Here is a 17,565-nt window from a genome sequence, read left to right on the forward strand (position 1 = left end):
TGTATGTGCGTGTCTGTGTGTGGATGGGGTCCACTGAGACTCTTTCACCCGGAGGCCACAAAAACCTGGAGCCGGCCCTGGCAGCCTTAACATTGGGATCAATAAAAAATATGTGAGTAAAGCGGGCTTTACACGCTACAATATATGTAACGATGTGTCGGCGGGGTCATATCGCAAGTGACGCACATCCGGCATCGTTAGTGATATTGTAGTGTGTGACAACTATGTGCGACCCTGATTGTGCGTTAAAACGTTGATCGCATACACGTCGTTCAATTTCTAAAAATTGAACGTCCGGTTGTTCAATGTTCCCGAGGCAGCACACGTCACTCCGTGTGACACCCCGGTAACGATGAACTCAGCTTACCTGTGTCCCGCCGGCAATACGGAAGGAAGGAGGTGGGATGTTTACGTCCCGCTCATCTTCGCCCCTCCGCTTCTATTGGCCGGCCGCTGTGTGACGTCGCTGTGACGCCGAACGTCCCTCCCTCTTCAAGAAGTGGATGTTCGCTGCCCACAGCGAGGTCGTTTGGAAGGTAAGTACATGTGACGGGGGTTAATTGTTTGTGCAACACGGGCAACAAATTGCCCGTTCCGCACATAAGATGGGGGCGTGTGTAATCGCATACGAGATCGCATATAAAATTGAAACGTGTAAAGCAGCCTTAACTCTACTTTCCGTGTATAAGTGACGGCTGTGAGTTATCCTGGACTGTGTCTGTATTGTACTGTGTGTATAAGTGACGGCTGTGAGTGATCCTGGACTGTATCTGTATTGTAGTACTGTAAATCTAAATGTGGCAGAACAAGATAAGATAAATGTTCATTGGATTTATATCTAAATGCTACAGTTAACGCTCTACTGTTATGGCTAAAAATGTTAACGTTATGGGGCCCCCACCAGATTTTCTGCCCAGGGGCCCCCACCAACCTTAATCTGGCCCTGCATATAGGCATATACGTACACATACATATTAAAGGGAAATTCACAAAAACACATATAAATAGACATAAATCTAGACACAGTCATATACACTGACATACATGGATACAAATCATACATGCACACACAGACACATTAGAGATATTTCTAATATTGAGAAGTCGTCAACAGCCTCATTCACCTCCCTCGCTTGTGTCCATCCAGCTCCTCTTGGGCATGTGTCTGTGCCACGCTGATTGGTGGCCGTCACTAACAGACATGGTGGCACATAGTGCACACTAACACTGCTGTATATACAGTACATCACAAGAGAGGCTGGGGACATACACATTACTTGGGGGCTTACATATTACTGAGGAAAGAGATATACAGCAATGGGGGCCATACAGCTCTAGAGGGGGGCAGTGGCTCTGGGGTGGGGGGACAAACAGCTCTGAGGTGGGGAGGTGGCATACAGCTCTGGGAGTATACACAGTTCTGAGGGGGTATGCAGCACTGGGGTGGAGGTGACATACAACTCTGGGGGAATAGCAGTATGTAGCCCCCATATTCCTCCATACAGTGTTATGAAGCCCCCATAGTTCTCTATGCAGCCCCCATATGGCACTATGCAACCCCCATATAATATTAAGCAGGCCCCATATTGCACAATGCAGACCCATATAGCATTAGGCATCCTCATGTGGTATACAGCCCCCATATAGCACAATGCAGACCCAGATAGCATTAGGCACCTTCATGTAGTATACAGCCCCCATATAGCACAATGCAGACCCAGATAGCATTAGGCACATTCATGTAGTATACAGGCTGCATATAGCACAATGCATATCCAGATAGCATTAGGCACCTTCATGTAGTATACAGGTTGCATATAGCACAATGCAGACCCACATAGCATTAGGCACCCTCATGTAGTATACAGCCGCCATACAGCACAATGCAGACCTAGATAGCATTAGGCACCCTAATGTAGCATACAGCCGCCATATAGCACAGTGCAGACAGACCCAAATAGCATTGGGCACCTTCATGTAGTATACAGGCTGCATATAGCACAATGCAGACCCACATAGCATTAGGCACCCTCGTGTAGTATACAGCCGCCATACAGCACAATGCAAACCTAGATAGCATTAGGCACCCTCATGTAGTATACAGCCGCCATATAGAACAGTGCAGACCCACATAGCATTGGGCCACTTCATGTAGTATACAGCCGACATATAGCACAGTGGAGACCCCCATAGCATTAGGCACCCTCATGTAGTATACAGCCAAGATATAACACAGAGCAGAGCCAGATAGCATTAGGCACCTTCATGTAGTATACAGGCTGCATATAGCACAATGCAGACGCACATAGCATTAGGCACCTTCATGTAGTATACAGCCACCATATAGAACAGTACAGACCCACATAGCATTAGGCACTTTCATGTAATACACAGCACCTATATAGCACAGTGCAGACCCTGATAGCATTAGGCACCTTCATGTAGTACACAGCACCTATATAGCACAGTGCAGGCCCTGATAGCATTAGGCACCTCCATGTAGTACACAGCACCTATATAGCACAGTGCAGACCCTGATAGCATTAAGCACCTTCATGTAGTACACAGCACCTATATAGCACAGTGCAGACCCTGATAGCATTAGGCACCTCCATGTAGTACACAGCATCTATATAGCACAGTGTAGACCCTGATAGCATTAAGCACCTTCATGTAGTACACTGCACCTATATAGCACAGTGCAGACCCTGATAGCATTAAGCACCTTCATGTAGTATACAGCCCCTATATAGCACAGTGCAGACCCTGGTAGCATTAAGCACCTTCATGTAGTACACAGCACCTATATAGCACAGTGCAGACCCTGATAGCATTAGGCACCTCCATGTAGTACACAGCCCCATATCATTTAATGCACCTCCATGGTCGTCTGGGCACCATGATTACATAAATACTCACTTCTCCTCGTTCCCCTGCTGCTCCGGTCTCCTCGGCGCGGCCGTCCACCGCTGTCGCTCTGACCTCTCAGCAGGCACACAGTGATGACGTCAATCAAGAAGTCTCTCATCATTGCTTTCAATTGTATTGGCAACTGATATGCCGATACAATTGAAAGTGCGATCCTTGGTGGGGGGGAGGCTGGTGACAGCGCAGGCACTGGGCCCCCCTGCCACAGCGAGTGGGCCCCCCGGCAGCCCGGGGCCCCAGAATTTGACCGAGTTTGCCAGGTGCTGACGCCGGGCCTGGATAGATATATGCTAGCTGATCTTCCACTGACTGACAGAAACTAACAGCAATATGGCTGGACTTCAACATGAGAATATCATCAGTAAGAAATACTAGCAGGAGGAAAGTATTTAAGCTGCCTCAGAAAGGTGATTTGGCAGGCAAATGAGTAAATGAATACACATTTTACTTTAATATAACTAAAGGAAGGATGACAGAAGCTAAGCACCTGAGGAAAAGTTTATCTGCTCTGGTCCAGCAGACAGAGAAGCCGACAGCAGAGCACAGACTCAAGGGTTTGAATCTAGACTCATGATAGTACCCTCCTTGTACAAGGAGCCACTGGAGCCACGGAGCTCCCAATTGTTGACGCCGCTTACAGAACTCTCTCACTAGCTGATCCACATGCAAATCTCTCACATCAATCCAGGACTAAAGCGGGCTTTACACGCTACGACATCACTAATGCAGAGTCGTTGGGGTCACGGAATTGGTGACACACATCCGGCCGCATTAGCGATGCCGTTGCGTGTGACACCGATGAGCGATTTTGCATCGTTGCAAAAACGTGCAAAATCGCTCATCGGTGACATGGGGGTCCATTCTCAAAAATCGTTACTGCAGCAGTAACGAGGTTGTTCCTCGTTCCTGCGGCAGCACACATCGCTCCGTGTGACACCACAGGAACGAGGAACCTCTCCTTACCTGCCTCCCGGCCGCTATGCGGAAGGAAGGAGGTGGGCGGGATGTTACGTGCCGCTCAGCTCCGCCCCTCCGCTGCTATTGGGCGGCCGCTCAGTGACGTCGCGGTGACGCCGCACGGACCGCCCCCTTAGAAAGGAGGCGGTTCGCCGGTCACAGCGACGTCGCCGGGCAGGTAAGTATGTGTGATGGGTCTGGGCGATGTTGTGCGGCAGTGATTTGCCCGTGTCGCGCAACAGATGGGGGCGGGTACCCACACTAGCGATATCGGGACCGATATCGCAGTGTGTAAAGTAGCCTTTATCCTCTGGACCAAAACCATTCCATTTAACGAGATACTTCAGCCAAAGTCTGACACATCTGGAAGCCAAACATCGTTCCACCTTATACTCTTTGTCTCCTCCAAGTTAACCTCAATTATATCTTGAGGACCTGGCATCCCCTCAAACTTTATAGGAAGAGAGGAATAGAAAAAATTATTAATCCTCCATGCAACCAGGATTTAGAGCTTGACCGACACAGTATTAATTATTTTAATTACCTTTTATGGACCGACAAATTTAGGAGCAAATTATCTTGAATAAACTTTTACATGGAGATTTTTTGTGGATAGTCATACCAAATCTCCTACCTTAAAGATAGGAGCCTTCTTACATCTGTGGTTTGCAGTTCTCTTGGTCCGATTACAAGTTATCAAAAGACATTTTTCAACTTCTCTCCAGAGCTTAATCAAGACAAACAAATATATTTCCCCCTTGGGAATCGCCGACTGCAGACCAGAAAAATGATCAAAACTGGAAGAAAAATCCCAGATAAAAAAGGCGAGGTACCAGAAGCAGGAGAGATGTGCTTATTGAGATCAAACTCAGCCAGAGGAAGATAATCTACCTATTCCTCTTGACTAAAAGAAAGAAAATATCTTAGATATTGTGCTAATTCTTAATTCTTTCTTTGACCTTTGCTCTCAGGATGATAACTTGAAGAGAACGAAAGCTTAATTCCTAACCTAGAGCAAAAGCTACGCTAAAAGCTACCCATAAACTGAATTTCTCTATTGGAAATAATATTTTTAGGAACACAATGCAGTTTAACTATGTGAGAGATTAAACAATGTAGCTAAATTCTTAGCCGTTGGCAACTTTGTTAGAGGGACCAAATGAACCATCTTGCTGAAATGGTCCACCACAACCTATACTACATTATTACCACCAGAATTAAGCAAATCTATGATGAAGTCCATGGATAAATGAGTCCAAGGTTGAGACAGAACCTTGTTATGGAAAACACACCCTACTGGGGCCTGAAGAGATTCTTTTGACCTAGTGCAAACTCTGCACTTATGGGCGTATGTGCCGCCCCCCTGACAGCCGACGGGCGGCACATATGCAATGGCTCGAGGGGTCTCTGGTCACTCAAATGAAAAGGAAAGTATTTACAAGGGGTGAAAAATAAAGTTCGTGACGCCACCCATGGGTCGTGATAATGTGGGATATCACCGCTGCTGCGTTTGGGGGAGCGCCCCGGGAGCGATGGGATGGCAGCTTGTGATGTTAACCCCTTCGTGGGCAGGGGGAAGGTGTCCCGGGGCTCGGTAATGTAAGGATGGGGACCTGTCGGGAGGAGAGGGACACAACGTACTCACACAGTCCAGAAATTCTTACACCAACAACGGGTAAACCAAAGTCCTGAATGCCCTGCAGATGTTGTTGGAGCACGCTGGGTCCATGCCCTTTTGGCGTTGCTGGTTGGTCTGAAGCCTTGTACCTTGGCACTGTGTTTACTCTTTGTGGACCCCTTTTGTCTGAAACTACTCGGGTCCCGCTCACCCGTGTGGCTAACGGAGTGAGCTTGCTCTCAGGGTTCACGCTTGGGATTTTCTGGACGATTTTGGGAAGTCCTATCCCCCTCGTTGCGCTAGTACCCCGATTTGGGAGCAGGTGGAGAACAGCTCGTGAAGACTCTGTCCTCGTTGGGTAAATTACTTGGCTGCGTGAAGCTATTTCCCAGCCTAGGGTCCGTGTACCCCATCGTGCCCTGGTCCCTGCCCGGTTGTAGCACAAGGCCGCCGAACTGCCCTCCATAGCAGTACCATGCCTCTTGCCACTACCCCCTGTGACTGGGGTTCCAGCTCCTTCCAGGCCAGGCCAACGTCTGGCACCTGGGACGGGTACCGGAGCCCAGCTCCGCAGTGTGACCTTTCACTGTCACTGCTGCACTCAAACTGACTACTCTCTGACACTTCTGGCCCCCCTTCCACCATCCCACCATCTTGGCAGCGCTATTCCTCTCAGGCTGCCCAATGGGTGTCTGGTGGGTGTGGTGCAGAGTGCTTCTCAGGATTTGTGTATACCTGTTCTTAGCAACACCAAAGTGACAGGACCCGTAATTAAGGAGGAGCAGGTACCATGCAGAAGGGCAGATTGCACAGCACCCTTGTGACAACCTGATAGGCCAGGGCGTCACATTCCCCCTTGGTTAACGTAGCTCGTTCGCGAGCTACAGGACACCAAGCATTTATTAACTGTAGAAAAAGGGGTTAACATAAATAACATTTATAATACTTATTAAACGGGTTCATCCCACATAGGGGAGGCATTTTCACTTAAACATTGCAAACTTAGAGTTCATCTGCCAACAGGGGGACGCTACTGGTTTTGATGGCAGCGGAGACTCAACCTGCTCCATTGCAGTCCCTTCCTGCGATAGTCCAGTCCCAATGTCCCGGATCACAACAACCCACCACCCCAAACAACCCAAAGTTCTGGATTCTTATCCACAGGTCCGTGGCCGGGTTAAGGTCCCGGGATGTGTCAGACGACTCATGTGGGCACAGGAGGTGCAATTATGTAAAAAACACAAGTTTGTGTTGGTCACGCCAGTCCTGTGACTGTGGTTCATTTTTACTTAACTATTAACATAACGAAGTCCTTGTAAAATTAATGAAGTCCATGTACCGGGTGTACACTTGTAGCTCATGTAGAGGAAAAGAGGAAAATCAGGTTACTTTTCCGTTCAATTTAAAACTGGTTCATTAAGGCACTCATTTTCTAGCAGTTTCTATATGAAAAACAATAAACTGTGAAAAATAACAAACAAAAACACCGATACCTAACAATTCTATGGCATCATTAACTTTTGCAGTGTCAACATTTTTAACTTGACTTATACTGCTCCCTTGGAGACTGGTTATCAACAGCGGCAGCTGGTATAACCCGCTCATCCACTATAGTGAGCCGCTTCACATCTAGGGCATACCAGCTCCGCTCGCTCGAGTGCCGGGTGTAGCTGACCACTTCCCCAGGCTCCAAGTTGCGGCCCGGGTGATCTCTTGGGAGGTGTTGCTCAACATCTCTTCTTGGAACGAACACCTCCTCGGCCAGGCAGGCCTCTGACAGTAAACCCCACCCTTTCTCAGGGTCAAAACGGTGCACCATGCCCCTTCTCAGTGGGCCTCGGACACGAAACGTGGATTTCCTTAGGGGATCTTTCTCTTTCTGAGTACGAGCAATTATCTCCCGCTGCCGTTGATCTGCCTGGGTCATTGGCGGTGTCAGCTGTTGTTCTGGCTTTAAATGCACTGGTTGCGGTCCCAACAGCCGTCGGGATGCCGCCTGGTAGTGGAACTGGTGGACTTGAGGGTCCCACTCCCGCTGCTGTAAACTGAAGAACCGAAAGCTCCGCAGCCGGGGTTGCAGGGTCCGCGTGCCCCGCCTCTGAGTACAGGCCCGGTGATACGGCCGGGTCTGGTCTGGCCGGGGTTCGGGTGACCGCTGACATGACTGGGGTGAGGGTAGACCTCGGGGCTGCTGCTGGAGCTTCATATGAGAATACTGCAGGTTCCGCTACCGGGATGGGTAATTGCAGCTCGGCGTCCGCCGAGGACGGGGTAGCTGATGGTGGAGTGGTTGCCACAAGCGGGGGCGGACCGGATCCCTCAGCCGCCATGGCCGGATTAGGGTAATCAACAGGGACTGGGTAACCGCTTACCCTCTCTTCACGTGGGATTTCGATCTTACAGGCTCGCACCACCATCGCCAGGCTCCTCATCTCTTCCCTCCAGTGGTTCATTATGAACAGGAACTGCATCTGCATTCTCCTGCACAGCTGTTCGGTCTCTACTTCGATCCAAGTCGCGATCCTGGGAACAGCACATTCCGGTGACCAGATCCGCTCCACCATCTTGCCTCTGCGACGTCCAGGAACGTTATGGAAGAGTCCTGGCATCCCTGCTTCTCTTCCGCTTTTGCTACATTCAGGCACGCCCCCTCAGTTTTCTTCCAGCACTATTTTGCGCACTGTAGCCCACTGGGAACTTCCAGTTCCTGTTTCAGGCTGAGGATGAAGGGTGGGGCTTCGGCTTCATGCGCTTTCCTGAGGAAGATGGTGTTTTGGCTCGAAAAACAGCGGAGAAATGGCGGACGTCGCGGGAAAAAGGATCTGGGCTCGTGGATTTCACTTTTCAAGGCAGATGTCACCCAGGTAAGTGGGTCCTGCTCGCATCCTGTTCGTGATGCCAGAAATTAGAGGTGTGCCGCCCCCGCGACAGCCGATGGGCTGCATGGATCTGGGTCCGCAGTTGCTCGAGGGGTCTCCGGACCCGAGGCGGGGTCGCACGGCCACTCAAAGGAAAAGGGGAGTATTTACAAGGGGTGAAAAATAAAGTTCGTGACACCACCCATGGGTCGTGGTAATATGGGATACCACCGCTGCTGCATTTGGGGGAGCGTCCCGGGAGCGATGGGATGGCAGCTTGTGATGTTAACCCCTCCGTAGGCAGGGGGAAAGTGTCCCGGGGCTCAGTAGTGTAAGGATGGGGACCCATCGGGAGGAAAGGGGCACAACGTACTCACACAGTCCAGGAATTCTGACACCGACAACGGGTAAACTAAAGTCCTGAATGCACTGCAGATGTTGTTGGAGCATGCTGGGTCCATGCCCTTTTGGCGTTGCTGGTTGGTCTGAAGCTTTATCCCTTGGCACTATTTTTACTCTTTGTGGACCCCTTTTGCCTGAAACTACTCGGGTCCCGCTCACCCGTGTGGCTAACGGAGTGAGCTTGCTCTCATGGTTCACGCTTGGGATTTTCTGGATGATTTTGGGAAGTCCTATCCCCCTCATTGCGCTAGTACCCCGATTTTGGAAAATGGCTCGTGAAGACTCTGTCCTCGTCGGGTAAATTACTGGGCTGCGTGAAGCTACTTCCCAGCCTAGGGTCTGTGTATCCCGTTGTGCCCTGGCCCCTGCCCGGTTGTAGCACAAGGCCACCGAACTTCCCTCCGTGGCAGTACTGTGCCCCTTGCCACTACCCCCTGCGACTGGGGTTCCAGCTCCTTCCAGGCTAGGCCAACGTCTGGCACCTGGGACGGGTACAGGAGCCCAGCTCCGCAGTGTGACCTTTCACTGTCACTGCTGCACTCAACCTGACTACTTTCTGATACTTCTGGCCCCCCTTCCACCATCCCGCCATCTGGCTGGCCCTTTTTCCCTTTGGCTGCCCAATGGCTGTCTGGTGGGTGTGGTTCAGAGTGCTCCTCAGGATTTGTGTATACCTGTTCTTAGCAACACCAAAGGGACAGGACCCGTAATCAAGGAGGAGCAGGTACCATGCAAAAGGGAAGATTGCACAGCACCCTTGTGACGACCTGATAGGCCAGGGTGTCACACATACTCATTGATATCCCTTCAAGCACTCTGCCACTGAAGGAATCTGGAAAAGCTTTCCAAATGGCAGAGGAACCAGGTTTTCCAGACAACACATAGTCATGCACTTTGTTAAGAAGGTCAATATGAAGAGAGGCACAAACAGTTTTTGGGCAATAGAGCTTTAGAAAAAGCTGCCTTGTCAGCTGGAAAGGTATAAATATCCTCAGTAGACCAAGAGAAAAAGTCAGTCCCTTTCTTAGTAATATTAGTAAGAGGTTTGGCTATGACAGAGTAGTTCTTGATAAACTTGAGGTAATAATTAGCAAAACCTAAGAAAGTCTGTAAAGCTTTAAGATTAGTAGGTTGTAACTAATTGATATAGAAGGGTTGATAATTTCTATATTTTAAATACTTTATTATTACATGTAGTTTTAATTAGTACATTTTGTTTAGTACATACTAGTCTCATGCTCTCATATTCAAGGTTTTATTTTTGTTTAAAATATTTTCTTATCTCATAAGTCTCTGTATTTCTGAGACTTAAGGTCCTAAATGACGCAGGGGGAGGACTGGTAAATTTCATCTGAAGCATTTTGCAATATTACCTTGGTCTGTAAATGATATAAATTATGCGTGCACTTAACAAATTTTGCTCACAAGTGTACATTTTCTTTCTCCGAGCGCTTGATATCTAAGAGGCCTAATTCAATTGACCCTCACTAGTAATCCTGTAATCTGAACTTTGTGTCAGAGCAGAACAGCAATAACAAATTTTGGCGCCTTATGTGGAGACGTGGCCAACCAGCCTATTTGGAAAACGTTTTTCTTGAGGCAGTGAAATTTCTGCTGCAGCAAGGTAAGAAATTTTATTCTTACACTTTATTTCATTCTCTCTGGTTTCATGAATTTCTGAATAAGGCTGTACACATGGTTTAAGAATTCTGGCATCACCAGTGAATGTTGTCTTGTGTGAATTTCATGCATGTCTCAGAGTTGAAAAATAGAGTAATAAGATAATCTGTCTGTCTACTAACTGATTGGGTATTACGAAATTGGGACAGCCTTTGTATAATTGCATTTCCTGTCGCCATCTTGGACGGTATAAATTATGCTTCAACTGGTAAATAAACAGACACTGATTTTGCTCACAACAAGTGTACATTTCCTTTCTGCAAGTGCTTGATATTTAAGGGGCTTAATTCAATTAGGACCTCACTGGTGAACCCATAATCTGACCTTTGAGCCAGAGCAGAACATCTACAACACAATCAAGCCATTAGCAGAAACCAAATGACCCAACAACGGAATCTGCTGCACCTAAAATTGATTCTTCTCTTGTTTAACAAATAAAGGGTAGTCACGAAGAACTTGAAACACCTGCTGAACATGTTCCCTATGCTCCTCACAAGGTGGAATAGACCTGACCACAGATTAAACTATGGCAACTCGGGCCTAGTCTGCCTGATTGGCCATTAGGAACTTCACGTTTCTCCTAAGGAACCAAAGGGCAGAGCAGAGTAAAAATTACATGCAGAAGGAAAAGGTATGCTGAAGTAAAAGTGATCCCAGAGTAAAAGTGATCCCAGTCTTCCACTGACTAGCAGAAACTAAGCAATAGAGTTGGACTTCAAAATTAGAATATCACCAACAGGAAATACCAGCAGGAGGAACGTATTTAAAGCCACACCTGAAAGGTGATTGGGCAGGTGTTAAAGAAGCTATTTTGTCTTGTCAATTCAGTCATCTTGTCAACTTATAAGACAGTATATAAATTTATTATGTTCAATTGAAGTATTCAGTTACCCATGTCCTCCTTAATAAAATATGTGATTTGGCATGATCTTCCCTGCTATATCTTTTCTCATATCCTTTGACTCCTAACACATCCTTTCACTCCCTTGTTTTTCACTCCCTTACTAATTTCCTGGAATATTATCCTGGAAATATTATTTTGGCAATTTCTTTGTCTATTTCTCATAAATATGTAAAAAATTAATGAATTACCTTGAGAAATTGTAATCCACCCAAAACCCATATTGTGTAATCTTATATCCCATATTGTGTAACCTTTTTCTATATGCGTCAGGAGAGCTATATCAACCTCCTGTTAAGAATAAAACAGTGTGACTTTGCAAATTACAGACTGGTCTGTCCTGATTTGTCGACCTTCCCCACGCAAGATACGGCTGTCGATCCAATCCTTGCTGCTACCTGAGCTGAATAAAGTCCCCGTCTTTAACAATTTGGAGGCCCCAGCGAGATTCACAAAATTTCCTCTTTGAATCCGTCCAAGACTTAACACAGCAGTCTCCCTCGCTTGAACTGAAAATACTAACATCAAACCCGGGTAAGTTGAGATCTCAGAGTGTTTTCTCTTCAAAAGGGGGTAGAAGGTACGCGTCACTCTGAGGGGGATATAAACAGGAAACCAGCAAGTCCTCAGGTAGGTTTTATGTTGTTTTATGTTTTTGTTTGTTTGTCTTGTCTCATCCGTGTACAAAATCGTAGTTGTTGAAAGTAAAGCTGCTTATTTTTTTTTTTTTTTTCTTCTGTTCTCCTACTTTAACTATTTAACTATACTAACCTATTAACTAAATAATATAATACTTGATTACTTGTTGTTACTTTTTGTCAATCTGAAAATTGAATATTTTAGGTGGTAATATTCTATCACTTTCCCCTGTAAAGCTCTGATTAGTTAAATAGGGAAAAGTGAGGGGGGAGAGAGACTGCAGCATTGTGACCTTAAGGGGTACTTTGCACACTATGACATCGCAAGCCGATGCTTGCGATGCCGAGCGCGATAGCCCCCGCCCCCGTCGCAGCTGTGATCTCTTGCGATAGCTGCCGTAGCGAACATTATCGCTACGGCAGCTTCACATGGACTTACCTGCCCTGTGACGTCGCTCTGGCCGGCGAACCGCCTCCTTCCTAAGGGGGCGGGTCGTGCAGCATCACAGCGATGTCACACAGCAGGCGGCCAATAGAAGCGGTGGGGTGGAGATGAGCGGGACGTAAACATCCCTCCCACCTCCTCCCTTCCGCATAGGCGGCGTGAGCCGCAGGACGCAGGTAGGAGATGTTCCTCGCTCCTGCGGCTTCACACACAGTGATGTGTGCTGCCGCAGGAACGAGGAACAACATCGTAACATCAGTCCTTCCGAAATTATGGAAATGACCGACGTTACACCGATGATACGATTTCAATGCTTTTGCACACGTTAATCGTATCAAAAACGATTTACACACTCTGAGATCGACAGCGACGCCGGATGTGCATCACTTTCGATTTGACCCCACTGACATCGCACCTGCGATGTCGTAGTGTGCAAATTACCCCTAAGACCCTAATGGACTTGGCAGACTTCACCTACTGTGGAAGTCCTATGGAATTGATTGACCAGATCAAGCCAGAGTTGACCGAGCCACAAGAAAGTCAACAAAATGAGAACTTTAATACTGTGTAAAACACCCATAAAAGTGTGTGACATATAAACACACTACACAGATCTAATAAACTATAGCAATATATATCATATATCTATAACACTATATTATTCATGTAGTCATAAATATCTAAATTCCTCTCTTTTCTTTTCTTCGTATAGGATTAGTGAATGGGAAACTTATAGGGAAAAAGGTAGGCCGGCCCACAGGGTATGTTTGAATGGTAGTCCCCCATAATGCAAGTAGGGAAAAGCCTTGTGTATTGTGAAGTAGGACAGCTCTGCGGTCTACCCTATAGGTAGGGACAGATAGCGACAGTATAGAACATAATTAATCAAAAGAGGGGAGTTGTTAAAGAAGCCATTTTGTCTTGTCAATTCAGCCATCTTGTCAACTTATAAGACAGTATATAGATTTATTATGTTCTATTGAAGTATTCAGTTATTCATGTCCTCCTTATTAAAATATGTGATTTGGCATGATCTTCCTTGCTATATCCTTTCTCAAATCCTTTGATTCCTAATACATTGTTTCACTCCCTTGTTTTTCACTCCCTTACTAATTTCCTGGAATATTATTCTGGAAATATTATTTTGGCCATTTCTTTGTCTATTTCTCAGAAATATGTAAAAAATTAATGAATTACCTTGAGAACCTGTAATCCACCCAAATCTCATATTGTGTAATCCTGTATCCCATATTGTGTAACCTTTTTCCAAATACGTCAGGAGAGCTATATAAACCGCCTGTTAAGAATAAAACAGTATGACTTTGCAAACTACAGACTGGTCTGTATTGATTAGTCAGGCTTCTCGACGCAAGATGTGGCTGCCGATCCAATCCTTCCTGCTACTTGAGCTGAATAAAGTCCCCGGCTTTAACACAGGTAATTGAGTAAATGTATACACCTGTTACCCTAATAGAAATAAAGCAACAATAACAGTAAATAAAAACACCGGTCCAGCGGATAGAGAAGCTGATCAAAGAGCACTGACAGAATGGTTTGAATTGAGATATATGACATAATTTTAGGGCTACACGTTTTCATTTCTATATTAATACCCAAAAGTTTTCATGCATATCTGATATGCCTAATTTTAAAATCGCAAGGCTTGCAGTAAGGAACAGGGAAGTTGACTTGCTGCTGATGGTGCACATAGAGGCTGTGGCCATGGGTCAGATGAACCTGTGTCTCCTGTGGGACACAACAAATTTGATCATTCACTAGATCTAGTTTCCTGTCCTACTTTTCAGGGGGGCATGGAATACCACTCTTGAAGCCAGAACAATGTGAACAAATGGTCGGTTGGATGGCAGATAATGTCTCCAGTATGTTTCCTAGCCCCACCATGTCTTTTACATTGTCCAGTCTCATTAGCAAAGCATCTGAACCACATAATCCTCCGTACACTGATTCTTCTTCCTCTCACCATGCAGAGTCCGAAAAGACAAGTGATTCCACACCTGGAATTACCTTGAGTTTATTTTTGCATTTATTGATTCTGACATCTCGCCCTGCATGTTTTATGAGTGACATGAAGAGATCATATAATGATTCCCAAATATTTGAGCAGCCACAATCAGAAGAAGACGATGGTGGGGAACATCAATTAGTGTTTCAAAAGGTAGATGATGATGGGACACAGTTGCCAACAAGGGATGTTGTTAAGTGAATAAGGCAGGAGAACCAGAGGGCAGAAGTGGAAGATGAGGTTGTGGATGATGAAATCACTGACCCAACCTGGGACTGTGCCATGCAGAGCAAGGACAGCAGTACACACGAGATATCTGCAGCACCACAACAGGCAGGAAGAGGCAATGAAGTGGCCAGAGGGAGTAGGCGGGCAATTGTTCCCCAAAGCACCTACAAGCGGTAAGTTCCTAGTTCAGGTGTTCCTCAATCTAGCGCTTTAAGGAAAGTGTGCATGATAAAAGAAATGGTCATTTGCAACCTGTGCTATAATGAGGTTATCAGGATCGTGACCAGTACCAGCCTGACTACCACCAGCATGCTCAGGCACATGTTATCAAAGCACCCGACTAGGTGGGCAATACGCCTGGGTCCACAATCAGTGTCTGCAGGTGACACTACTGCCTCTTCCCCTTTGCTACATGCTTGGAAATCCCCTGTCCATGATGCCCTGCACCTGTCATTGCACATTCACAACTACCATCAGTAACCATGTCCATTTCCTTGTTCCAGCACAGCATTTAGTTGTTCCCACCTCAGGCTTGGAATTCAAAAGAAAATACCCAGTCACCCACCCACAGGCCCAAATACTAAACAGGCACATTTTCAAACTGCTTGCCTTGTAAATGTTGCCATTTAGGCTTATGGACACATAGGCTTTCCGCAAATTGATGGCGGCGTCCGTCCCTTGGTACTTGTTCCTCAAAAGATACTATTTTTCCAGGTGTGCCATCCCTGCCTTAAAAAAGCATGTGTTCCATAACCCATAACATCACCCGTGCTCTAACCAACACAGTAACTTGGAGGGTCCATTTAGTGACTGACACATGGGCAAGTGTTTGTGGCTAGAGACACTACATTTCCTTAATGGCACACGAGTTGAACCTTGTAGAGGCTGTGACCAAGTCAGACCCTGGTATGGCACAAGTGCTACTGATGCCAAGGACTGAGGGCCCTAATTCCATTCCATAAGGGTTTCCTCCACCTCCTACAGCAGTTCCTGCACTCCCTTGTACTCCTCCTCCATTTCCGAATTGGCATCCTGGAGCATTTCTTCCATATTCATCACAATCTTTGCCTGAGAACCAGGTGAAGACGAAGGAAGAAAGTACACAGGGTGATTCTACCAAACCCAGCCTTATCTTCTCAATGTGGATTGGGTGGTAATGAGGGGGAAGAGGCTGAGGAGGGGGACCAGGAGATGGTTGTCTGCACTACAGAGTACTACTCACACCATCTTCATCCCATCTCTTCAGTGTGGATGGCCTGAAGAAGAGGAGGTGGAAAGAGGGATGAGGGGAAATTTTAAGAGGGTAAACAGACAGCCCTTGCTCAAAATGTTTAGAGGTTCATTTAGTGGCCCTTGCTCAAAATTTTAAGACGGTAAAAAGGCAGCCGTCACTCATAATTTTTAATGGATCATAATGCTACCCTCACTCTTAATTTTTACAGGATATGTATTATGCCCTCTATCATAAATTTTTCTAGATGTGTATGAGGCCTATCTCTACAATTCTCTTACATATATAGATGTATAGCACCCAGGGGGTAAATGTTTTTCAGTCCTAGCACTTAGGGCATAGTCTTTACCAGTCTAGGAGTCCCAATCCACAAAAATGGGAATTTTTTTTCTGAGGCCCTCCTCTATGTGTCTACCAGGGTATATTGCAATCCGTCCTTCTAATTTTTTGCCGCACTCGTGCCTAGTGCATGGGTTTTATGAGTCTTGGAGTTCCACTACCCAACAATTTTAATTTTAACAGAATGTGTCTAGTTTTATTTCCCTCTCTACTATGTCATCTGTTGTAGTTATAGGCGATGGGGAAATACGGTGAGATTTAGCCCAGCTATTAAGGAGTGGTCGTGTTATTTTTTGCTTTTGTATCTTCTCTTTTTAATTTCGCCTTATATACAAGTCATTATACAGGAAAAAATGTTTCCTAACATTTTTTTCATGTAAAATCTATTTTATCTTTGGTTTTTGTATGTTTTATTGTCAGTCTGTAAAAGTGGAGTAACATTCTTCCCACCCTGGAGTCAGAGATGCATCCAGGCATCTTCCCCAAGCTGCTCCCATTCCATTTGAGTGCTGTTTACATCCAATACAGTGATTTTCCTGCTTCCCCAGCCCTCCTGGCAGGGTCTTTTGGCAAACTGTTCAAATTTCCCATTGACGTTTATTATATTCGCTACCCGAGTCGAGCCTCTCTGAGTGTCCGACCTGCTCGATTCGAGTACTGAATACTCAGGCATTTTAGTGCTCATTCATCATTAGCTACATTCAATTCCAATTGGTTATGGAGTCCACATAAAAGAAACCTATGACAACATGAAACAGCTGTTGAATGGAGGCAATAGAGAAAAGATATGAAAACAATGGAATCCATCAATACATGCAGATAACAGTGGGACAATTGAAATAGATGATCTAATGCAAAAGTACAAGAGACAAACAAGAAACAGTTGTTAGCTAATGAGGACCTAGTTATTTGAATTGTTGCTCAGTTTCTTCAAAATAAATATTTAAAAATATTCTGCAACTTTATATTTGCAAAAATAATAATGTTTCAAAGTGCTGAAACTTTTATGAATTACATATACTGTATGAAAAAAAGGAAATCATATCATAGAAACAAGAGCTAACAAAAAATTTGGATTGTAAAATTTTAATTCATGAGGTCAAAATCAAAGCTACAAAGCTGTGCATAATCTCTCTCCTCCGTATATCTCCGAACTAATCTCCCACTACACTCCAACACGTCACCTCCGGTCCTCCCAAAATCTCCTTCTCTCCTCCTCTCTCATTCGCTCCTCACGCAACCGACTCCAAGACTTCTCCCGAGCATCCCCAGTCTCCTGGAACTCGCTGCCTCAACACGTCAGACTATCCCCTACCC

Source organism: Anomaloglossus baeobatrachus, chromosome 6 (assembly GCF_048569485.1).
Source record: "Anomaloglossus baeobatrachus isolate aAnoBae1 chromosome 6, aAnoBae1.hap1, whole genome shotgun sequence".
Classification (NCBI taxonomy): Eukaryota; Metazoa; Chordata; class Amphibia; order Anura; family Aromobatidae; genus Anomaloglossus; species Anomaloglossus baeobatrachus.